At 37.0% G+C, this 22,145-nt stretch overlaps 1 protein-coding gene across 2 annotated transcripts in view; it reads right to left on the bottom strand.

The window, feature by feature from the left end:
• The window catches only part of klf12b (Kruppel like factor 12b), a 76,158-nt gene extending 54,333 nt beyond the window's left edge, over positions 1–21,825 (bottom strand). Inside the window, exon 1 of one of the 2 annotated variants that reach the window (XM_088644464.1) lies at positions 21,667–21,825. The gene's annotated coding sequence lies outside the window, so the exon portion shown is untranslated. Of the gene's footprint in view, positions 1–11,826; positions 12,095–21,666 lie in introns of those variants that run through there. The other variant, XM_088644466.1, reaches the window with a different exon arrangement.
• Between the last annotated feature and the right edge of the window lie 320 nt (positions 21,826–22,145).

Raw genomic sequence — 22,145 nt, 5'->3', positions numbered from 1 at the left:
ATACGTTGAAAGAAAAATAAAGGCCCTGCGAAATGACTTGGTTGAATATAATTGTGTCCCTTTCAGATCTTGGGTTTCCACAAAGCTAACACCAACAAAATTCAGGCTCATTAGAATTTGTGAAGGGTATTCTCTTCCTGGATCTTACTAGGGAAGAGTTTACTGTGGACTGTCCAGGTAATGAAAAAAATATTTGTAACATTCTCCAGAATAAAAACTGGTGGTAAAAACTGAATAGGTCTCTGTCAGGAATAAAATTATCCTGCAGCTAGGATCACTCCTTTCCCCTTCTCTGAACGACAGACTAATTTTCTTCTAAATTCTCTCTATTCACTGTAAGTTTCATTACAAACCTCTCTTCACCTATCCTGACTTCAAACTACCTGATTGGCCACTCTGTCTGTCCCCTGCTCCCGCCTCCTGCTCCTCCTCTCCCCCAGCTTTTGTTCTCCTATGCTACATTACCTTTGCTTACTGCCCTGTCTTTCTCACACCTGAAGAAGCTCCTTCAATATTCAAAACTACTTCAATATTTTGTAATATGCTGACCAAAATGATACACAACATTCTATGTGATGTCTTACTGATGCCTTGTACAATTTTAACATACAGTACTGTAATATTCCTTGGTTTAGATTTGATTTTTTTGGTGAAACTTAATCAAGTGCCTTCTGAGAAATAATACCATACCACATTCTCTCTTTGCATACATTAATAGTTTTCCTTGTTCAATGAACTCTAATAATTCTGCAACCTTCCCTAGTCACATTGACTGCCTCCTCAATTCTACTATCATACTGATGATCCTCATTCAGTTCAAATTATTGTCCCCTGGCTCTATTTTACTTGACTTAAATTATACGATTTTTACTTAAATCAAACATACTTTGTTGAATCTGAGGATTGGGATAACATCCATCTGAAACTTAATTTTCCGATCAATACAAGTCTATGGAAGCCCATTTCCGCCAGGGAGTAAAAAAAGTATGCGCTATGGTACCTCAGAATTCCGACTTCGAAGTCGGAATTCTGAGATACTAAGACAGGATTCTGAGATACTAAGTCACAATTCTGAGATACTAAGTCACAATTCTGAGTTACTAAGTCGGAATTCTGAGATACTAATTTGCAATTCTGAGTTACTAAGTTGGAATTCTGAGATGCTCAATCGCAATTCTGAGTTACTAAGTCGGAATTCTGAGATACCATAGCCCGTTTTTTTTTTACTTCCTTACGGAAACAGGCTTCCATACAAGTCAGTGTCATTACAGAAGTGATTCAAAATAATATTTTCTAACAATTTCTCTTAAAACTCTTTAATACAGCTGTCATATTAAAATTTCATATAAATCCCATCTAATATAGGTTTTTATCTACATTAAATATGTCAGTCAACTTCAAATCTGTAGATATTCTGTTTTGACTACATTGCTTTTGTTCATCTTTAAGTTGCAGAGTTCATCACTAAACACTTGCATAACCCTTACATCATAATCATTAGTTGGAAAACAGAAAATTAGTTTGGCTGAAAGCTTCTATTTATTTATCCAAGTTTAAAATAACAAGACTGCATTTTTAATATTTACTTCTGAAATGTTTACAAACACACCAACACAAAAATCACCCCAAATCTCAAATTGAGATAACAATATTAAAATTATGAGTATGAATTTAAAACAAGCAAATAACGGTCCCTGTTTGCATTCTAATAAGCCCTTTGTTAGCACAAGTTAAGCCCAGACAAAAAGAAACACTTTAGAAATTGTGTGTTGATCAATTTATATACTGTATGTCACGAACACGGACTGAGATCCATGTCAGATCTTGTAGAAGACCATATGCGATGCGGTAAGAGCTGGAGAAAACAGGAGGCGTGGTAAAAGGAAACACACAGGGGTTTAATAGTGCACAAAATAATAGTGACAATCTGTGAGACAGTGAACGGGGAAGACAAATAACAGCATCCAAATCCAAGCAGGTCCAAAGGCAGGTCAGGATACAGTCCGAGAGTCCATCAAAGAGAAATCCATCCTGGGACGGACAAGGTTAAAATCCCCGGAAGGGGGAACACACGGAGAGACAAAACATGGAGGTCCAAGGGTGACGGGGCGAGATCCTCCAGACCCCGGGCTCAGGAAGCGGGAGGTGTCGGGAATAAGCCCTATGCCCTCAGGAGATGGACGTAGGGTTTCCTGGTGCCAGGCGGGCCTCACGACATCTTTACCCTAATGATGAGCGCAGAGGACTGGAGGAGCTAGTCTATAAATAATAAAGCTAAGAGGGTACACCTGGGGAGCTTAACAATCACAATGACAATAATGGGAGCAGTGGAGCGCCCTCTAGGGAGGGATGTCGGGTGTGACAGTACCCCCCCCTTCAAGGGCGGCTCCTGACGCCCTACACAATTAAAAACAAGGGCAATACTATCAACAAGAATATCACAAGCACAGACTATATACAACCAGAGAGAAGGAAATTCAGAATCACTATATACACAAGAGATAAAACCGGAGAATACTATATACAAAACGATAGGGCTGTCCACTCTCAAAATAGTTCTAGCGGAGAAAGAAAAAAAAACGGAGAAACAGGACGGTCCAAGAAAGAACAAAAAATCCCCAAATTCCTTGAAAAAAAATCCACAAAAAAAGACCTTGTCCAGCGAAACAGGAATGGATCTTGACAGGAGAACGGGAAGGGCGTCTTGAAGAAATTGGCGAAGAAAAAAAAATCCAGATAAGGGTCCAGATTACCGCTCGCGGGGTCTAGCGTTGGCTCATCATTCTGTCACGAACACGGACTGAGATCCATGTCAGATCCTGTAGAAGACCCTATGCGATGCGGTAAGAGCTGGAGAAAACAGGAGGCGTGGTAAAAAGGAACACACAATGGTTTAATAGTGCACAAAATAATAGTGACAATCTGTGAGACGGTGAACAGGGAAGACAAATAACAGCATCCAAATCCAAACGGGTCCAAAGGCAGGTCAGGGTACAATCCGAGAGTCCATCAAAGAGAAATCTCCCGGAAGGGGGAACACACGGAGAGACAAAACATGGAGGTCCAAGGGTGACGGGGCGAGATCCTCCAGACCCCGGGCTCAGGAAGCGGGAGGTGTCGGGAATGAGCCCTATGCCCTCAGGAGACGGACGTAGGGTTTCCTGGTGCCAGGCAGGCCTCACGACATCTTTACCCTAATGATGAGCGCAGAGGACTGGAGGAGCTGGTCTTTAAATAATAAAGCTAAGAGGGTACACCTGGGGAGCTTAACAATCACAATGACAATAATGGGAGCAGTGGAGCGCCCTCTAGGGAGGGATGTCGGGCGTGACACTGTACTTGCCTAAGAGGCACAATTTTGGAGCACTTCCTTAGTAATTGGTCAAAGATGAGATCACAAACACAGACAGAAAACAGACAAAAATATGCAGGGCACCAGAAGCATAACTAAAAAATCTGAACATGCAAAAGGTAGTGAACATATAAAGTGTTGTGTTACTTATGAAAGTAACAAAAGCGTTATTACTCCTCAGTGATTGTCATGGCTCCTGCTCTTCAGCACTTTCTTGTATTTGCATGACATAGTAAACAGTTTAGAAACAACTGTGGCAACAGGAGGAATGGGTGTCACACCATACTGAAAAACAAAGTCTCTCTCTCTCTCATCCTAACGTTAATCCTGCATCAACAGGGTCCGCTTGTCGGCACACCCGTCTCCATTTGGTGGTTTGAACCAAATCTTCAAGCTGACGTTGCCATTAAATGCGACCGAGAATATTCCAACCGGCGCGTTGCTCCACCTGCCGTCGGAGGGTGGGGGGGGGGGGGGAGAACAAAGTAATATAGCCAATTCATAGAGGGAGATTATTAGGAGGCATGGGAAAGTGATAATTACAATCACCTTTTTTATTCTAAGCTGAATTAATATCATGGACTCAGGGGACCATCTGTGCTGCATAACTTTCTCCCCCCAAGAGATATCTTGAAGAAGAATGTGTGCGACTCAGCTTTGAGGAGAGATGGGAGCTGATCTTGGTTTCAATTCCAAGTCTCGCGTTTGTGAGGAGATGGTCAGCATTTGCCTCCAACTTGCAGTTTCGAACTCCCAGATGGCTATCAGTGCTGACTGAAGCAATCGCTGCTACAGTGGGATAACGTCAAGGCAAGCTGAACAAATGAGTAGCAGATCAATATGAGGTGACAGGGCTCAGAAAAAAACCTGACCTTCAGTGACCCCACACCGACCCCAGCACACAAATGATTTAAAGGATCTTCAATGACTAGTCAGTGCTGTGGCACACTGTGCATTGTACCTCTCTGCGTGTGCTGGTTTTGCATTCCTTCTGGCCTTAATTTAACTCTAGTTTATTACAAAAATAACTCTTTAATATATTTGAGATTGTTCTGTAATCACTTTGTGACTAATAAAAGAAAAAAATATGTTCATATGTTCAGTATGTCAAACTTTCTATGAATGCACTGAATGCACTGATTTCATCACACCCAAGCAAAAGTATCTAAGTATAACATAGCTCTGTTTATGTTTATGCAATGTTTTGGGGAGTGTATATCTTGTAGTTTAACATATCAGCAAATTTATTGCGTGTGATTTTTTCCCACCAGGTTGGAAGAACATTTTTGAAATTGCTATTCTACCAGAAAAATGTATAACTTCCTGGGAAAGAACTCCAAACTGGAAGTATAATTTATCTACCTACAGGTAATAATGCCACCCATCTGCCTAATTTACCAATATGTGTATTTTCACTTCCATACAACCGCAACACCAAAATATATAAATATATTAAAAACAGAAAACCTGAGACGTTTTGGAAGAAATGAGTGTAACTGTTACTACCAGTGCACTATCACAGCCCTCAGAATACTTCACTCAACACATATTTAACTTTCTTTGGTATGCCATGATAAGTTTTTGCTCAACCTACAAGAATACCTGTAGATCAGACTTCATTTGTAGAGCTCACATCCAGTGAAGTCATACTTTACCTCAAATATGTTATAACAAGACACACTTCACACTACAATATGCCAAATCTAGTTAGTTTCTCAAAATTACAGTTATAGTAAGGTTTAAAATAGTAATTTCCCTTTCTAAAGAGAGGATCCTTTTGTATCTTCCTAGTTTTTTAAATAAAATGTCATACTGTATATTAAATATTAAGTCATACTTTACCTCAAATATGTTATAACAAGACACACTTCACACTACAATATGCCAAATCTAGTTAGTTTCTCAAAATTACAGTTATAGTAAGGTTTAAAATAGTAATTTCCCTTTCTAAAGAGAGGATCCTTTTGTATCTTCCTAGTTTTTTAAATAAAATGTCATACTGTGATACCATGATAAGCAATCATCCATCAGATTTTTCATAGACTTATATTTTCTTGTCATCAAAAAGCTCTGCTGCCATGCTGACTGCTTGATTGCTCCTTTGCTTCTCTGGCACAAGACCTGATCTGGCTGCTGTGAATTGTAGGAATAGCAGAGAGGAAAGGCTGGGACAAAGTAGGTTAGAGGCAATGACTTGGCCAGCAAAGAATATTGCACCATTTCAGCAGTTGAGAAAAACACCAAAACCTTTAAAAGCACAGGAAAAGTTACAATTCAGGAGTCCATTTGGCCCAAATGACTTGTTTGATAGTTAGTAGCTCATTAGAAGTTATCCAGCCATTTCTTGAATGAAGCCAAAGAATTGTCTTCAAGCACATGACTAGGTAGATTGTTCCATACTCCAACAATCCCGTGGAGAAAAAAGTGCCTACTATTCTGAATTGCACTTCCATGTAATTTCCACCTTCCACTTCATGTTTCACCATTCAAAATGAAGAAGTTGAGTGTGTTGAGTTTGTCAGTGCCTTTGAGGATTGTAAAATACCTGTAATAATCTGCAAAGGTAACTCTTTGGAAACCTTTGAAGGTTTTGAAAAAATAAAATTCAGGCATCACTCGATATGTTTTATCCAAATGATCAAGAAATTAATATTTCCTTTTGTCAGAGCTTAGTTTCAAACTGAACTTCTCTAAGGCTGAGAGAAACAGCTTCCTTTTAGCCTTGGCCTATGCCACAGAGTGCAGCTCTTAAGGGCTTGCTTATATTCAGTTCCCTTTTCCTGTGCCCCTAAACACCCAAATATGAAAAGTCAGCCAAATGCTAACTTCTGTACACAGCACAGTGTAAAGACCCAGAGTTTTTGTTTGTTTTTTACACAGTGCATGGGAAGTTCCTTTCTTATAAATGGTGCAAAGTAAAAATGTAAGCTATAACTAAGGAACTGAGCTTTTTCCAACACAGACCTAAGTCAGTGTACAAGGAGCTGGCATCAAATACTTTTGCAGCCTGTTTTAGCTAGACAGCATATTTAAGAAAATCATGACATGAGAGGAAAAATACTATCTGTATTTGTGATATTGTGTACTTATGACTTTACACTGGATAATCTTTAAAGTCTGTCACAAAAATGTTTTTTATCTTGTTTTCCACCCTAATGATCTCCACCTTACAGAATTCAATGACTTAATTGTTCTGTGCACCCCCACTACCATAGCAGCCCTGTGATTAAATAGCCCTGCTGAGATTTAAATTTACATTCAACTAAAAAACTAAAAAAGAGTGCCACCACCCACATGCAGCACTAACACTGGCACTGCCTAACAAGACAACTCTTCAACAATCACTGTTCTACTGTCTTTTTTAAAGCAATCGTCTCTGAAAAAAGACTTTATAAAAGGCCTTGTTGACATTAATATCTTAAATGCTCATCTTAACCAAATGAAACATGGGTTTTGAAAGAACTCGCAACATTTGTATTTTCACATGCCTAAGTCTGTTGAAGTAAGGCAGATGTTGTGTTGAGTTTTCCTTGCAATAAAGTGCTACTCTAGTTAGATGGATTTTGGACAGAGTTTTTGTTTAATCTTTTTTGGCGCACAGTGAATTACTTCAGACTTTCCATTTCATAAAGCACATTTTCCTTGGCATGCAGATCAGCCAAAGACTTTGGATCCTATCAGGACATATTTGAATCATACTCAAGAGAGATGAAATATTTCAGAACCAGAGAGGAATCACAGGGGGTATCTCTTGATGTCTGAACTGGAATTCAATTGACAAATTCAATCAGAATGTTCCTATCCCAAGTCTTGGTACAGAAAATTAAAAGAAAATTGTGTGGTGGAGTAAATTTCACTTTGTCTATAACCAGGATTACTTTATAACTCCCACCATGATTGCAAATTCCAAATCCAACAAGTCATGTTGGTTTTCCATTAGGAAGAGACAAGAGCCATCATCTGAATTCATATATTTTGGTGAATGGGTCAACATTTTGATTTAATCTGGGTTTATCTCTAAATGCAGAAAAATGTTTTAGCATATGTCCTGAATTATAAATGGAGTTATCACTGCACCAGTAAGACAGTAACCTCATTAAAACAATTTGGTTCTTTTTGAAAAGTATTTGAAGTAATTATCGATTTAGATGTAGAAAGCTAGGCTTCTTCATGGGTAATAAATCTAAGGATGCCCCAATTATATTTCTTCTCATAATCACTCCGTATTGGTGAATTTCTACATAATGTTAGAGTTTTGGGATTTATAGAAATAAATATGGATAGAAATTACACATTTACAGAACATATTTAGTGAGCAATTGAACTGTGGCTGTATTTAATGTACTTTTATTTAAAACATTACAATTCAATTTGTAATATTAACAAATTGCTATCAATAAAATATTTATAAATAAATACTGACATGTTCAATGTCATCTCGTTAAATACAAAACCAATTGAAAAACATGTAAATGACTGCACTGGAAAAGACAGTGGGAAACAGAGAAACAGAGAAGAGAACAACTCAATTTTACTGGATTCTCAGAAGAATATCAATGTTAAGTTTCCTTTTTTAGTCCACAGAATCAGGTTTAATTTTGTGCCCTCAGAAATGCCTTGTCTGACATCTACTTTGCTGCTATGAAATAGTATTTGTCATTCTTATAAAACGTTTATCAAAACACAAAACAATATCCTGAAAGTCTTATGATAGAAAATAAATTATAGAAATTAAAACAATAAGCTTAACAGTTTACAAGACCAAACTGATAACTCAAATATTTTTAAAAAAAGATTCAAGCAACAAATAAAAACACACCTGTGATAAAACAGTTTTTCCTGAATGCTGCCTTTCCAGTTTCTGCACTTTAATTAACTCTGACACTTCCAGGAACTACAGTAAATCAGTTTGCATGATTTTCTGAAACAGTGATCCCAAAATTTATATAGTTGATAATAAATATGTGCCTCATAATAAGGAAAAATATGTTTTACTAGAAGAACAGAAGGTGGCAAAGTATACAATATTATGGATGACAATTAATTTATGCAACTTCCCTGTAACAGTGTATCGATCTACTTTGAGTGCATTACAAGAGAGTGATAGGGAAAAAACAAAATTTCCCTCAGTTTTAAATCAATTTTCAGAACTTCCGGCATAGAAACTTTAAAGAAATTTTTGATTTCTAAATATACAAAATACTGTATTCTAATTACTATCTAATTTTTACTGTATATAATCCATGTAGATCTGTCTTTCTTGGAAATGCTGTACCTCCAAGATTTGTTGCTTTGTATGTTCTTTGCTTCAGTAATTCTTAATAATGCTCAGGTCTTCTATGAGCATCATTAACAGCTCAGCAACAACTTGAGAAGCTCCTGATTAGATTCAGAATAGTTTTGAATTTCCCATTGAGTCCACTGACGAGTAACTGTGGATTAATGGTTGAGGGGTTTTGTTCAGAGCATATCCTTCTAGAAAAGCTTTGCAGATGTTCATTCAGATTCAGATTGGTCCAAGATGACGATGATGGGGTGATTGACAGATTGTTCCAGATTCAGGTGCCAAAAGCTACACTTCGATGCAGAATTAGGTCTCTCTGAATATATCTCAAGTATAATTGGACCAATAATAAAATCCAAGTAAAAAACCCAAAGAAAGTCTACATCCTCTTGACTGACATGTTTCCAACTTCCTGACAAATCATCTATTAAAATGTTTTCTGACTTTTTATTTAAAAGTGTACAATGAACGGCTTTGCACACTGATTAACATAAAGTACGTACATATGCTATCCATTTGGGTCCTTGGGCAGCAGACATCTCCACAGGAACTACAGTACCTGGACCAAAGTCTTCTACATCAGCTTCCAGATCAGCAGCCAAAACCTGGCTATGGGAGCCTTCATCATTTTGGTTGAAAAATTATTTTCATATACTGTAGTATAAATAAATCCCAATATCTGAATATATACCTTGTTGGTACTATTTGTGTAACATTTAATGAAATTAATGGCACCAATCAAGCTTCATCTGAAAACATTTATTCCATGCTGGAAAGAGAAGTAAAGAAACACAACTTTTTGGTTGTGGAGCCTTCTTCGAGTGAGAAGAAGAATGCTACACAGCTGAAACGTTATGTTTCTTTTCTTCTCTTTTCAGCATAGAATAAACCCCTATTTGTTCCTTTGCAGCCTACGCATGCTGACGCTGCTACCTACTTGAAATACTTCATCTGAAAACATGTATGTGACAACGATCACAATGTAAAGTGTGAGTTACATAACTGATTACAGATAATCTTGAAATAACTTTTATTTTTAAAATGTATAGTGCAGATGTTAACTGGTGACCCCAGGGATCTGTACCGTGTGTTCAAAATATCAGGTTGCTGCTTTTGCAATGTTGCCCAATTTTTGAAGATTGACTCAAGTCTTTAGATAATTAATTTAATCAAGCACATTTCCTTAAGTACAGTAAATAGAAAGGAAAGCCCAAGTATTCTACTGTATATTATGGTCACAGCTTAAAGAACAGGGACCAAGAACAGTGGTAGGGCAACTCAATTTGATAAGGCCACCTGTTTATTTCTGCTTATCTGGGGAAAACTGATTGGACAGGACTTTGTTCTTTTCTAAATAAACAGTAGAATAATTAGGGGAATCACATTCATTGGTTCATTATTTTCCCTATTAACTAAAAATAGTTGAAATGGCAGGGAGCTGCAATGGAAACTTAGGGGTCATGAACGCAAGAGCAGCTATACATACTGACGTCATGGTTTTCCCTGAGGCCTGAAGAGGACTTTGCTGAAGCTCAGCAGAATCACGTTGCTCTTTTGGATTTTAGCCACATTCACCAGTATTTTAATTTCAGGAACTGAAATTCCCTGCTGCTTTAAATACGATGACAGATATAAGCATGAGGTTTCGTACTTTTGGACAGGAAGTATTTGCAGTTAGCCTACTTTAATGCTCATTGATAAGACTTTACTTGCTCTTCTTCCTTTGCCGCTGATAACCAGCACTGGTTTTCAATTACACATCTTGAGAGCTCAGTGACATTGCTTAAGCAGGAGAAACAACTAACAAATAATGCAACCATGCATCAAGAAAACCCCCCCAAAAGGCTCATATTCACAAACCATTACAGTGCATTTTTGCAAATGTATTTTGCCGTGCTGGAAAAAAAAAACATACAGTAGCTATTAAATTGGCCTCAATACTTGAAAGGAAACTAGCTGTTATCACACATCTAACGACATCTATGTAAATATCAAGATAGTACTTTAAAACCAAGGTGGCAAAAGGAAGTTCACTTATTTAAATTGCACGCCCTCCGGTTACAGCTATTTCTGATCAAGGGATACTTTGTCAGTAATCCTACGGGGATAAAATTTCCGGATATAGTTCAACTCAGTAATGTTCATACACATACTGTATACCAAATCACTGCTGAGGTGCATCTGGGTCATCCCAGGGTTTATACAGTTGGTGTTCTAATTAAAGAAGAAGAACCTACTTAATTAAAGAGCTGTTGAATTCACTTATTAATTGAATGACATTAAATATCCTCTGTGGGGTGTCTTTATTAGTAAAGCTTTGTGAAGGCAGTACTAGGAATGTGTGTATTGTCCCAGAGACATATTTCAGCATTTTTTTTTTTGTAAATACAGTAAATATAATTAAGTGTATTGCAAGTTTAGGCAAATCAAGACCTGAGACACTGTAGATTTTCTATGTCTAACATGAGAGTACATAAAAGATTTGTGTAATACTTCAAAATATATTCACTGTTTACAGTTTCACAACAATCACATCATTAAGTGTGATTATGAGAACCTCTGCATATGTCCTCTTTATGCAGTTTCTAGTAGGACTGTGGTCCATGTAATAACTTAACTAAAAGGTTACACACTATTTGGAGGCTTTTCATAAATTTCACTTTTTTCAACATTTTCGTTCTGGGTATTACGTTCTGAAATCCAAAATAAAAGTACAAAAACTAAGAAGCATGATTTGTTCAAACTCAACCTCCTCTGCGTTTTTTAAAAACATGTCTTTTGAGAGGCAGAAGTCATTCAGATCGAAAGTACAAGTGGAATCTTCCTGGCTTGTCTGCGTCTGAGGTTTAAACACTTCTCATAAACAAGTCTAGCTTCCTGGGCCAGGGTCACATTGCTAAATCGGGCAGCATCAAGACAGGCCTCTTCAGCCTGACCTCTGACTGCACTCGCATTCGGCTGCTGTCTCTTAATGTTAAAATCACTGTACTCAGAACATAAAGCACTCAAACTGTGTTTTTGATTAAAAGCATTTCAATATTTATGCAGGTTTCCTCTGACAAAATTAAAAAGTAAGAAATATAATAGAAAATCAAACTGAAAAGAGACATCTCTAAAACAAACATTCATGAATAGTTAAAAAATATCCTGTTAGCACTATCAAAATTGTGTATATAACATTAAAAAGTACCTGACTCTCATTAGGGCAGTCTCCCCTAGAATGCTTGAGCAGTCTTGGTTTCAGAGCATGAAAAGCGACGTGACACAAAAACCTCAATTGCTCAGATGAGCCACGTAGAGGATAAAACTGAAAAATGATGATTCTCAGTCAGAAACAGAGCATTGTCACTACAACAGTTCAATCACTCTGGAAATCTTAGCTTTGAATACAACCACTTTTTACTAATTTCCCCACCAGCAACAATAAATTGCACCTACAGTAGCTTGTATCACACTGTTTACATCTGGCACTTACTTTCTCTTCCCTTCTGCTGTGGTTTCAGTGACTAATGGCTCATTTCACCTACAGTGTACCTGATAGGACCACGTTTTATCAGATGTCCATACACACATTCTTCATTTTTTGAAGATTAAGCAGAGATATAAAGTAGAAAGCACAACAGCTTTAAATCAATAAAGTGATGAACATGTTGGAAGTGAAAAAAAATTTAAAGAAGGAGACATAAAGGGTTATAAAATGTATGTCCACATCCATCTATTATCAGAAAACCACTTATTCCCTGAGTATATCGTGGAAAGATAGGTTGTATGGAGGGACTGCCAGTCCACACATTACAGCACACATACTGTACATACAAACACATAGGGATAATAGAAATGTAAATGTACATTTTGAACATTAACCTAAAATAATACCTTTGACATAATTAACACAACAGTAAATACTGAAGAAAATAAGAAAAGTGAGGTAAAAGTAAATTACGTCAGGTATTCTGATATCTATGCCAAAACAGTTATTTACTTGTAATCTGTGTACAACATCCATCTTATTCTCATTCATTTTTGTCTAATACTTTGGTTTCATGAAGATAATGCACTAAACAGTTTCCAGTGTGCTTAAGAATATCAGTATAAATCAGGTTTCCTCATCATGTGCATATATTCTTAAATTCCAGCAATAATTTCTGTTGGCACAACTGTTTTATGCACAGTGGAACTAACCACAACTGCTAAAAGCATTTAATGTTTTCAGAGTCACTAAGCTGTAAAACAACACCACTAAACCTACATTTGGCTTATGATATAGAAGCCCCGACAGTGTGGATTTTGACTCTAAATAAATAACTTTGGATATACAGTAGGGCACAAAACTAATTTAGAATAATATTTTCAGTCTTCTAGGCCTGAAAATAGTAATTTGTTTTAAGGAAACAATGCGTCTGCAAGCTTTATTTGAAATTCACAGATCACAGGCTACAATTGTGTGTTGCCACTCTTACAAGCAATATAAACTGTACATCTGTGGTGTACGTTTTGCACCAGGTTGCAAATGCTATCTTTTGGGATTCTGTCCCATTCTTCTCTCAGAGCCTGGACAAGCATCTGCCAGTTCATTGGCCTCTGGGTCCTAGAAGCCGCATGTCATGGGGCTCAGATCTGGCGAGTAGGGCATCCATGGCTTCATGGTCACATTCACATCGCACAAGAGAGGAAGAGATTGTTATACAAGCAGAATGAGGATGTGTGTTGTCCTGCTGCAATACTGTCACTTCAGGATAAACAAGCAAGAATAGCAGGAAGTGAGGCCCCCGTTCTTGACCAATGTAGCACTGTGCAGTTAGGTTGCCATCATTTAGTAAACTGTCCTGCCTAGACCACCATTTCTGGGCCTCCTCGACCAATGAGCTCTTGTACACAACAATTAGCGCATTGTTCTGCATGTCTTTGCCACACACAAGAAAGTCTAGACAAAGCTTGATTCGTCATCAAAATGGATTGGGCTCCAGTCCTAGTGAGTCCACATAAGGTATTGATAAGTTAATATATGGGCCGTATTGGTTTCTTTCTTTGTTTTTCATTTGTGATTTTCACCAGGCTTGAGATTGAACAGGTTAAATCACCTCATCACCAGTACCTAATCAGCTCTCTCAATAGTGAGGTGTTTTTTAGCTGACATACTTAATAGAATTACAGTCTTGAATAATCATTTGATCAAAATGATGCCAATAACATTTATCAATATCATGTCATCCATAGCATCTATAACATATAGTGATACATTTCTTTTGATGCTCTGTATATTATCTTTATTAGAAAATTTCCCTTTTCCTCCATTTAACTGGCCTGTAAGAATAGAATCAAGTCAGAGTGTGGAAATTAAAATTACAGTATGCCAATCTTTCCTGTCAGGCTTTGTGGAACTTGCAGCATGTCAAATGATGAATGATTGTGGAGGTGGGCGTGCTGGAGAAGGATATTCACTTTTCTATTGAGCAGTACAGGATTTATTGATGCCTCTAAAAACAATTGTGCATTGTTTTAGGTAAAACAGTCTAAATTGTATTTTTTTTTCAGTGCTCTTTAGATATGACTTTAATTGTGAAACAAAATATTCCAATATTAAATTCTAAATATTTTCAAGCTGAGAATATAGGCATCCCCTGGAGTCTTAAGGTCACAATTTGAAAATCTGAAAACAAAATCAGCAGATTTATTTTTTAAGTTTCAGATATTTGTTGTTTTATTAACTCACTAGATGATGAAACTGCATGTCCCCATAAAAAAGCAGAATTATTATGGTATAAAAGAAATATAAATCCTACTCCATTATACAGTACAAGTTTTTTCCTTGTGGTGTAAGCTATTCCTTCTGTCTTTCTCTTGAAAAATGATTATTGAAAATTATCATGTTCATATTCAAGATAGGAAAAGTTGACAAGGTAGAAAAGAAGATTTTATGCCGCTACTGTTTCAGTGTCTTAGTTATAATGGAAAGTGAACTAAAAATACATTTTATGGAATTTATTTTGATGATGAATCTTATCATGCAGAAACTTAAAAATAATTTGTAATACTAAAGCTACTGTAGACAACAGCTCAATTTACACAGGGACATTTCTGTCATTTGAAACTGATTGAACTCCTCAATTACCTTGAGGTACTGAGAAACATTGCAAATATTTAACCAAAGTTTACCATTAAATTCAACATGTCATGACATACAACTTGTTATGAAAACAAGTAAACACAGTAAGTTTTTTTACCCTGGGTATGTCAAGTGTATTTTTTGCATAAATGTTAAATAATTAATAACTACTACTATTAAGTACTGACTATTTTTCAAAGAATATTTGCATTTGTGTATGTATATATGAAGTCAGGGTATTCACAATTTAGAATTTCTTATGAGAAGGTCTGGAAAAAAAACAAGTACAATTTAGAAACAAATGGTAATTTTATTAATACCATTGAATTTGAATTAGTAACAGTCCAGATGGGTATTCAAATTCATTGTGCAAGCCTAATTTTAATTCATACAAAAGAATGGGTCTTGGTGTAAATACTGCTAATCAGATGTATATAGAAGTATATGAGACATATTCCAATTAAAATCTATTCTGCCGAATGTAGCTTTTGGGGTTTTTGAGAAAAGAGGTCTTTGTTTGTTGGGAAGAACTGCATCTTCATGAGATGTAGTTTCTCGAAAAGGTTTTAAAAAATCACAAAGCTGATGTTATGTGTACCCAGTACAATAGCTACAGTTAATATCAAGTAATTAAAAGTCACCAACAAGATAGCTGTTACGTGAAACATCCTTCTGTTGTTTGCACAGACACAAACTTGGCACTGTACAGAGTTAAAGAAGAGCTCTGTAATAATGCAGAAGCTGCAAAAGCCTGTAGGTGTTCTGACCTCAGGGTAGCAGAGAAACTCTGGTACCCTGGTATAAAGCTCCAAAAGGTCATTAGAATCGAGAATATTCAGCTAAAACAATCACAGCCAACTTTGTTTTGACAGGTTGGTGATGTATATAAATATGTATAGGTACAGACTCAGATAGAAACTCAAGTTGGAACTAACAATTTCCAGTTATTGTAAAATACCACATGCATTAAATGAACTGTATAATCAGATGTGGCTAACAGAAAAAACTCTAGACCTAAAATGGGTCCCAACCGATGTACAAGACATCCGGTATTGTAGACATCATAAATCAAAGAATATTATCCTGTGCAATTGAACTTTTTATTATGGTTACACAGTGATTATGCTGTTGAGTAATAAAATGTGTAAATACACAAAGTAATATAACAGATACAGTAGGTCTAGTACATAATGTATATCTAGCATATATATATGCATTAAATTATATTTCATATAACATTATTTCATATAACAAAGCAATCAATATGAGCTAGGAGACCAATATGGCAGATAATGTAGACATTATTGTTACAAGTAATAATAGACATTAGAAAACTGTAAATGACAGAGCATTAGCATGTCATAGACAATTTTGTGGGTCAAATTCAACTTCAACTTTGTGTATGTGGGCATCTTCTTCTCCAGTCTGATCACAGTGATAATATTGTTATAATGTTATTATATTTAATTTTAAAATTTGTGATGAGATTATTTGTAATTGTCCTAGACTTCAGCTACCTTTGTCCCAAAAGATGGGGAATCTTACTGAGAAAGACTTGATTGCCCTCCCCCAGCCAGAAAATTTAGAGATCCTTAATCTAGATTGTCTTGTTAGGATACACACTTCCAGAACACACAAGGATGTTTCGTACTCAGCTGCTTAGATCCTCCCCTGTCAATTCAGAACAGGCTAAATTAGAGATCAGGGTCTGAGGTGACAGGATAGTGTATTATTGTCAGCATATTAACCCAGGGGACAGTCTCAGGGGGCTGTATCCCATGACTCTAATTGTGAGATTGTGCCTTCCAAAGCAAGGACTGCCTTATCCCCCTTAGGCTTCTGCCTGTGCCTCGGACACAGAGATACAGGGAAGGCTTAGAGACTGGAAGGACTCTCTCACATCCTCAATGTTCTGGGGCTACAGAGCACTTTAATTAGTGTGTGAAGCCATGTTAGAGCAGAGGTAGGAGAAAAAAAGATGTGACCTCCGGACCGAGTGAGCATATGTAGGCAGATAGTAAGACAACATAGAAGAGAAAAAAAAAGCCTGAGACACCGATGTTGTAAAAGCTATTAGGGCTGTCTCAATAAATTTCCAGCCTGGAATCTTCCTGCACATACCAAGCGTGGAAGTTCATTAAAAAAATAAGCTATGAGTGGTACAAAATAATCTTATCATTAATCCAAACTAAATAGAAATATACCCCAGACATACATACACAACATACATACATTCCTAATAAAGTTCTGTAACTGTGTTTACTTTCATACTTCACATACAGTACAGTTCAAATACTCTCAAAAACATCTATTTTTATATTAAGCTACTATGCAGATGAAACAAAATGCATATGATTGCTAATTGGGAAGAATATGGCCCATAACGTGAACACAGATTAACACAGCTCTTCTTCTGTTCAAAACAACCATTCTGTGGTATGTTACTGGCTTAAAAATTGATTCCACATGCTGTTTGCTGATTTTTTTAAGAGTTGACCTACACCTGGAGACAAAGTTCAAGATGATCTATACAGCACTGTGTTATAGGGCTTTCCATGATCACTGCCTGCCAAGTCAGGCTATTTGAATTGAAGAACATATTGACCAAACTCATTTGATGAATAAGTAAACCTTTCCATTTTAACACTGGACAATCTTGTACCTGAGTGCATATTTGTTTTGTAATAGTTTGGGCCTCACTTTAGGATTCAATACTGCCCTGGTTTGAGGCCAAGTTAGAGCTCTTTTTACTGATGCAGAACCAAGTGAGGCCTTTTATCATTGCTAGACATTTTTACCTCATCTTACAGTTAATTGGAAAAGCTCAGCATACATTCTACTTTAAAAGACTAAGACTCCAAATTATCTGGTTATGAAATATTTCCTAAAACATGCAAATTCTGCCACTACAATAATAGAAGTCTCACTTCTAGAATCGGTAGAGTAATATATATTATGTATGAAGTGTATGAAATACACCTCCTGAAATTATTTTCTCATTCTCTTTTTTTTGGGCTCACCAAAACTGTGTGTCAATGTTTGCCATCATCCCCCTTGTTCAGTTATCCTCACTTCACACAGCTGTAGTAAACAAGGAAAGGTTGAGAAGTGGAGGTCAAGGGTTGACTCCTGACGGGAAGTTTAAATAAAATAAGGAACTTTCACCAGTTCAAGCTATAAAGCTCAAACTCTTTGCTACTGATCCGCCCTCTTCACATTAATCTATCATGTTAAAAAGTAAAGGACCCTAAACCCGCTCAGCATTAAAAATGATTGTCCTGTTGGTGCACTTTGGTCACTATGACCTCTGAGAGTCCAGTTATTTGGCAGACTCCATATTGTTCTTGAACACGTTATGTAGTTTTAATTCCTTTTATTTTGTCTCCAAAGTTTTTATAAAAAATGTTTATATCACAACAACAATGCTGTTATTGCCTTTATTCACAGAATCAAGTGAATCAGGGATGAATTAAATGGTCATCTCATGACTTTGGTTACTGTCAACCACTATCATTCAATGTGTAGATTATGATTGACATATTACAGTCACATTTATTTATTCAAAATTTTTTCCCTTCTCAATGTCTACAAACTACATTAATGATTTGACACATTGACCGTATGTTTACAAAGCATCTATGAAATAATAAGGAATAATCTGTAAACAATATCTCATTGCACTTTTAAGAGTCTTCTCCAAGCTATTGATCCTTTTGCTACTCCTTAAAATACATGTTCAAAAGTGTTTCCATTGAGCAGGGCTCAAGAGTCAAATGGTATATCTATACACTATACCCATCACTTTGTCAGGTGTAAACCTTCATAAGCATTAAAGCATACTTATTATAAAGTGTAGAGTCATACAAATGCAGGTGATAACTTATTCTATTTAATACAGACAGCTCCCATACATAGGGGTGTACCTTCTTGACACTTCACAAATACAAACATTGCTCCTCACAGAGCTCTGCATAATTAAGATAAATTTTAATATTTTAGAGTAACTTCTACACTAAATTTGTATACACGCTCACGTACTGCTGCTTAAACACAGTGAAAATTCTCCACATTAGTGAAGTGCACTTAAATATTTGCAACTGGTATTATCATACTCTCCTCTTTGCCAAGATACAGGGTTTTTTGGATATTTTTGAGTGAAGCAATGGACTATGCAATTTTGTTCCCTTCAAATGCGTATTTCAGAGTATGTATTATATGCATATACTGTCAGAATGGAGATCATTACCTGTCATAATACATTATCTTTCTGTTTGTTTTTTAATGGATAATTCCTGCACTCATGGATAGCTTCAGCTGATAGCTCTAGGAACAAAAAAAACCTTCCTCTGTCCAGCAGCCGTGTAGTGCACAGATGGGCACAGTCCTAGGTTATCCCACAATGCTCTGTCAGTGGCTTCAATCTTGCCCTAGGGGCATACCCCACCATTGGGTGAGAGGGCAATTCACCAAGTGTGTTATTTCAGTCCAGAGATTCTCTTGTGTGCAGTTGATCGTACGGAAATGTGTGTTCCAAAAGACTATAAAACTGGATTATAATCGATCTGGGTCCACCAGCTCACACATATTTCAATTATAAGTGTGCTAAAATCATTACTTCATTAAGTTTAAATTCGAGATGGAGATATTTTATAATATGGAGTTTTTAATCACAGTAGCTCTTCAGCATGTGAAAATCATTTTCCTCCCTGTCCTTCTAGGATGAAGAGCAAAAAGATATAAGACAAAGCTTGCTCCTGAAGAGTCAAAAGTTAACAAATTACAGTGATGTATAGCACATGGGAGCTCTGAATTTTATTACAATATAATAATAGCAAGGCGAGAATGTGTCTGCGCCATTACTGCTTATTAATAGAGAAACATGGTTCTGGAGGCCCTGTGTCTGATTGCGCTCACATCAGGTGTTTTGGTGAAGTGCAGGCTGCTGTCTGGGGCCCAGAAGCAATATCTCCCAATTAATAGCTGTTGGCAGCAAGAGGGCAAATTGCTGCAAAATCACCAGCAAGCCAATCAAGATGTGGAGGCTGTCATAATCTCTGTAAACATATGTTCTCCTTGGCTTTCCATTTACTTGATTTCTTTACCGCTACTAATGTGACTCTGTTTTCTAACTGTACAGTACAGTATGTCTTCGTTTGAGCCTTCCTCCTGATGAGTATTGGCACCTGAATTTGATATTTAGCTCTCAGAGCTGTATATTATTATACAAACACACATGTGTGTTTATAGCAGTATTTCAGTTCTGGTAATATGAAACACCTTGAATTGAGCTTTTCTTATATGGCAGTTACCTTTATCATGAACGATATTGTAATTGATGTCATTCACTCTTGTATTGTACATGAACACTGTGCCCAGCTGTGGCCTGAATAAATTAAGTGTTTACAGATACAGGTAGTTCTCAACAGAAAGCAAGATTCTGTATTACTTGTACTCCATTTAAACAAAATGTGCTTTATAAAATGACTATGTCAGGTATAAAACACTTAATACCCTTTTACCTTGTTTTGTACAACAGCTTTATTGTCATTTAATTATTTTTTTATAATTATGATTATTCTTTAATGCAATTGTTTTCCATAGTACATATTGTCACTATGCATAAGAATTCCTGCTACGCAAATAATAATTATAAGAAGAAGAATGTAAGAAAACAAAAAAATCTATCTCCATATTTATAAATGGCAGTGCATTTCTACAGCTGCAATACAGACTGACACAAAAGATGAAAACATTGACTTGTTTTTTGCTCCTTTTTAAAAAAACAAATAAAGTCAAAAGCAACTCATTAAGATGTTGTCTTTCTTATGACATCCTGCAACTGCTCATGAGGGCAGTTTGACCAGTATGCGGTCGTCCTGTTGCGACAGAGTTAACAGCAGAAGGTTGAGTTAACTGTGCTCCTCACTGGAGCCCTGCATTAGCACAGTCTAATGTCACAGAGGTCAGAACTCGGTTTTCACATTATACCAAGCTCTGGGGGCCAGCGCCACACTCGCTTCCAAACTCTCCTCTCCGCTTGCGCGTATAAATGTCTCTGCTGTCAGCTTCTGCCCAGGTCTTCTTTAATTGAAAATAACAGCCATGGGCCAGCCCTCAGCTACTTCCATGAAGTGTGCACTGTTACAAGTGACAGCTACCCATCAATACCAATGACTATTACTCTGGAAGTGAGAGCACCATGGATGACATCTAAGATACCACCCCTACACCACCACCCCCTGGCCTTTTACCGCCCCCAGCCTTGAAATAGTTAACCCATTATTACCTGTGCTACTCAATTGCAGCGAAAAACACAGATTCTGTGACACGCCAGTGAAAGCACACACCGTTCACGAACTGAGCAGTTCAGGTAATCATCAAAGTTTTTTGAAGGCTATGAAGGTATACCACCACAATCTCCCCTTTCTCCCCCCCCCCCGCCCCCTGCACTACACACCTCCTCAAAGTAACCTCAGCTGGAACAACAATACGGACTGCATTTTCATATTTGGGAAAGGTGAGTGTCATAGTTATACACAAGTGTTTTAGTGCAAAGCTCCAAAATTATTAAACACATTTCAGTACCAAGGCTGCTATTGCAATTAAATAAGAGTACTACTACTATAATAAAAATAATAAGATTTGTTATGAAATATTCTGATGATAACAATCCAAATTTTTACATTGCTTCTGTTGCAACCCAAACGTCTCATATGCCATCAGTCTAACAAAAAGGGATGTTGCATCTTCATTGACCACATGCACAATAATATATTTTACTGCAACACCATGCATGCATAGCAATTTAGGATTAATGACTTCTAATTTACAGAATGTCAACTGTGTTGACAGCACATTCTGTGCACAACCCAGATGAAAAAACACAGAAAGACAAAAGGCAGGAAGACCAGGAAAGGTACAGACCTTGTCAGAAGCTGCAGAGCTGTAGAAACTGTTTTCCTTATAGAGTCCTCTCCCTCTCTCTGTGTGACTCCCTCCCTTTCAGTCTCTCAGCTGCTCAGTGCAGTTCTCAGGAAATGAATGGGGGCTCACAGAGAACTGTTGTACTTGCAAATGACTTACCAGAGTCACATGATCTGCTAAATGTAGGGTGGGCCAGTGGGTGGAGGCTTCATAAACAAGAGAAGACAATATACTCTAAGCTTTAACAGCATGCATCGAATTACACAGGGGCCCCTTGTGGGAGGTTTCCGACAAGCCTGGTTAGCTGTAGTTGCTTAGCTTTATGCTGTGCACGGTATTTCCCACAAAATAAAACACAGGAAAGAGGAGGGTAGGGGCATTTTCTTTGTTTAAAAAAATCATAACATGAATAACACATGGTTTTAGTGTCAGCGTAGAACCAGAATTAAACAACGTGGCAAAGGTGCTGCTAAACAGAA

The sequence above is a fragment of the Lepisosteus platostomus genome, chromosome 2 (genome assembly GCF_059453375.1).
Source record: "Lepisosteus platostomus isolate fLepPlt1 chromosome 2, fLepPlt1.hap1, whole genome shotgun sequence".
Taxonomy (NCBI): domain Eukaryota; kingdom Metazoa; phylum Chordata; class Actinopteri; order Semionotiformes; family Lepisosteidae; genus Lepisosteus; species Lepisosteus platostomus.
The sequence above is the reverse complement of the archived record's forward strand: the minus strand, read 5'-3'. Positions and strand labels throughout refer to the sequence as shown.